We start from the raw sequence: 4,180 nt of genomic DNA on the forward strand, positions 1-4,180 counted from the left end.
CGAAGTGCCGCGAGTCAGTGCCCATTCTCGCGCTCGACCACCGAGCTTTGAGATGGCTAGTGCTACGCGCTTGTTGCTCGGTCTGGAGCATGGCGGATGCGATGGCCAGCTCGACCTCTCTCAGCAACTTGCTCCAAACGTGACATTCAAAGGAATACATTAACAACGCGTTTAACGCAATTTGTCTGACAATTGTTAACATGTATGATAGCCGCCTTGCTACCATCTGCAAGAGATGTGGTGACAACGTTGCTGTGTGACCCAAAGCAGGAGATTCTCTCTATCCTTCTCTCGAAGATCTTAACGCTCGCATCCGTACGATCCTTTTTCTCCAAAGATGCGCCGTCGGTCCTACCTCCGGACCGAAGTGTGCGTCATGATATTGACCTGGTTCCGGGAACCAAATGCTGTGTAATACGCCAATGCCCCCAGCCCAACAAGCAGTGTTACATCATTGACGCCCTTATCCGTGCGAAGTATGACGCAAGAATGGTGCGTGAAAGTAAGTCTCCCTGTTAGACACCCACGTATTGTGTCAGGAAGCCGAAAGGCAAGTGGCGTGTCGTTCACGCTTACAATAAGCTCAACGCTGCCACCATGCCGACACAGAAGCTGATTCCTAACAAGGATGTTCTCCAGAGCAATATGCAAAGTGCAGTGAACTCGACTTGATCGATGGTTACTATCAATTGCTCATGAAAGCTAGCGGTGTTCCAAAACAGCGGGAGGTACTCCGAGCGATATGCTCTGGGAGTGCCTGGTGATGCCCTAAGGGCTGTCAATTACAACCAGCAACATTTAATCGTCTTGTAACGCAGTTGTTCAGATCCCACCGGGCGTATGCACTGACATACTTCGATGACATCTTCGTCTACAGTCGTGCAGGGCACGGGGGACGGATGAAGAAAATCACATCGTTCATTTGAGAGCGGTGCTCGAGTGCATGCGCACGAATAAGCTATATGTTAGTGTCGATAAGTGCATCTTCGACACAGAAAAATCTTTTTTAGGGTGTCAATGGGAAGCGTGGCCTTCGAGCGGATCCGGCTAAAAGTTAAGGCCATTTTAAACTAACCATTTCCAAAGAGCCAAAAGGACTTGCGCAAGTGGCTTGGCCTCGCCAACTACTTGCACAAGTAAAGCGCAAATGATACGCAAATGACATATTTATTGTCGAATCTATTTAAAAAGGATAAGGAAGGGTGTTGGAACACCGAGCATCGGGCGGCTTTTGACAGGGTCAAAGATAGCCTCATTCATGCACCAATACTGGCGTTGCCAGACCCCGAGCGTCCTTTTCGTGCCGTCTGTAACGCTTCGGACTATGCCATCGGCTATGCACTGCTGCAAGCAGATGCGGAGGTGTGAGATGGGGTGATCGCGTTCGAATCTCGCCTGATGAAGGCTGCGGAGAGGAACTACCCAGTCCACGACAAGGAATTACTTGCGATGAAGTATGCAATTGTCACGTTCAGGGTGCACCTGCTTGGCTCAAAGCCGATTGTGATCGACACAGATCATGTGTCATTACGCACTGCGACTCAGTCGCTTCACCTCTCGTAGAGGATGGCTAGGCGGCTCTCCTTCTTCGCAGAATACAACTTCGAGGTAAAGTATAAGCCAGGAAAGCAGAATGCTTTGGCTGATGCGTTGTCACACACACAGGACTATGAACTTGCTCGTGTCACGACAGTGGCGTCGCCAGATTCGCGCCGCATACGCGGGTGATGGTCTGTGTGTAGTGCTACTACAGGCTCTCGGGGGCAAGGTGTTTGGAAAATCGGGCAAGAAATTTTCGGCACGATTGCGCCCACGGTTACACCGATATTCATTGAATAACGGGTGCTGTATCATAGCACCGATTCGACGGATACGCCAAAAATGGTGTTTCCCCACGACGAGAGTTAAAATACCGTAACCTATACGAGGACCACGACACCCCACTCAGTGGTCATCTCGGTCGTGAGAAGACGTACAGCGCTGTGAGTTGCCGCTACTGGTGGCTCAAGCTGTATTGATGGACGGGCACATATGTGCGCGCGTGTGAGACGTGTCAAAGGGTGAAATACTCTTCAAATGCGGCTGCGCCGTTGGCCACTTCTCCGGTACCCTCCGGGTGTTGGCACTCAATGAGTGTGGACTTTGTGTTTGGCCTGCCAAAGGACTCGGCAGACAACACGGGTGTGGTGGTCTTTGTGGACCGTTTAACCAAGATGGCTCATCTTGCGGCAGTGCCGGACACCTTCGACGGTGTAGGTATAGCGACGCTGTTTGTCAATCGCGTCTTTCGACAACATGGATTCCTGGAGTCAATCGCCTTCGATAGAGACCCGCGCTTCACTGAGAAGTTTTGGTCTTCAATCTTCAGGGTGATAAACATTAAGTTGGTTATGTCAAAAGCGGACGAACCGCGTACCGATGGTCAGACTGAGCGCGAAAATCGCGTCGTCGAAGAGATTATTCGCGGCATCTGCGTAGTTCGCTCTGAGCAGTGCAGTGCACTAGTCTACCGGCTATACGCCATTCTACGAGAACGGGCTTGTTAATCATCGCATTCCGCTAACGCCGCCATCTAATGGCTCACAGCTTGGTGGTGGGGGAAAGCTGATCGGCTAGCTGATGTCAACCCTGTCATCGTGCGTAAAGAAGTCGAAGACTCCCTGTCTACCAGACTGAGTGTCTTACGACACTTCGCGATGCGATGGCTGAAGCCAGGACATGCAGAAGAAATATGCAGACGGAAGAGGAAAGGAAATGCTGAAAACATTGAGATCAGAGACCTGGTTTTATCAAGTGCTAAAAACCTTCCTACATATGCAGTTTCTGCTGTATTTAAGACAAAGCTTCGTCCACGGTATATTGATCCTTTTAAGGTCATGGCCAAGCGAGGTCTTGCGTATACGCTGAACCTTCCGAGAAGGATGCGCAAACACCCGGTGTTTTATGTGGGCTTGCTGAAGCCATACCAGGATCCGGTGAAAGTGAACGCGGAAGCGTTGGCAGCCGGCTGGCATCCATAGGCGCTCGGCCTCCCAGGAGTTGAGCCAGCAACTGATTATGAGCACGGAGTGCAACAATTTCCGTTCCTAACGGCGCAAGGCGCTCTACCGTCGCACAAAGTGACGTATTCACCTGCTCGACGGCTAGGAGCCGCTTCGACAGAACACAATAATCCACAACGTGAGGAAGTCGGTGCACAAAGTGATTCAGGCTCTCTAGGTCTTCTGCACAGCGGTAGGCGACCTCGAAGAGATGCTCGGCAGAGTGCCGATGACAGCGGACCTTGTTCTCCATTGCACGAAGAGTATTGCGAGTCACAAGACGGCGATCGACCAAGTCGTCATCGCCCGCCGCCGACTCTTTTCGATGAGAAAAGTGGCGTCCACTACCACGTGAAACGCCTTGTGGGTCGACGTCGTCGACGGAGGTTTAATCCAAAATCTTGTGAAGTGGCGGGGATACCCAAATTTCAAGAACTCGTGGGAGTTTGAGGTGCCGCTTCGGCGAGACTGCCCAGACTTCGTGGACGCTTCTGATCGGAAGGATCATGACGCTTCGCGTCGTCGTGCACACCACGCTTCTCGGCATTAGCCCTGGGAGCCGGAGGGCCATGAACTGAGCTCAAGCTATGGCCCTGAGCTGCTGTGGTCGAAGACTCACCTGGCTCGCGGGGGCGTTATGAATTGTTCCATATGTCGCAGAGCGACAACACGAAGTTGGCAAACTCGAATTTAAGATAACGCTCAACGCGCAAATTTACTTCCTTGTGGCTTCGCTGTAAGGTAGACAGCGAGGAAAGTCATCGGTGCCGGTGCATCCATCGCTCAAGAGCCCATCAGTATCTGCAGTGCTTTCGCCAGAGGCTAGCACCACAGGGATGGTCCGCAAGTCGGGTACAGGAGCGCCTTTCTTTTGAGCTCGATGTCGAGCGCGGTACCGATCAATTGGGGTCTTATGTGGTACCAGTAATCGAGCACGCAGAGCTTCTTGCTGATCAAGCTCAGCTTGTGTAGTGGCTGGAAGCCCGCTACATAGCGCCTAGCGATCGAGTGATAGCGTCTATTGCTTCAGTAGCGAAATCCGCCGAGCGAAAGCCGTACTTCACACGGGGGTATAAGTCCGAACGTGGATACGAGCGCAGGAGAGCCGCCCTGTGAGCAGCCTCCAATTGCTGCTCCTG

This window comes from Plasmopara halstedii (genome assembly GCF_900000015.1).
Source record: "Plasmopara halstedii genome assembly, contig: Scaffold_322, whole genome shotgun sequence".
Classification (NCBI taxonomy): Eukaryota; Oomycota; class Peronosporomycetes; order Peronosporales; family Peronosporaceae; genus Plasmopara; species Plasmopara halstedii.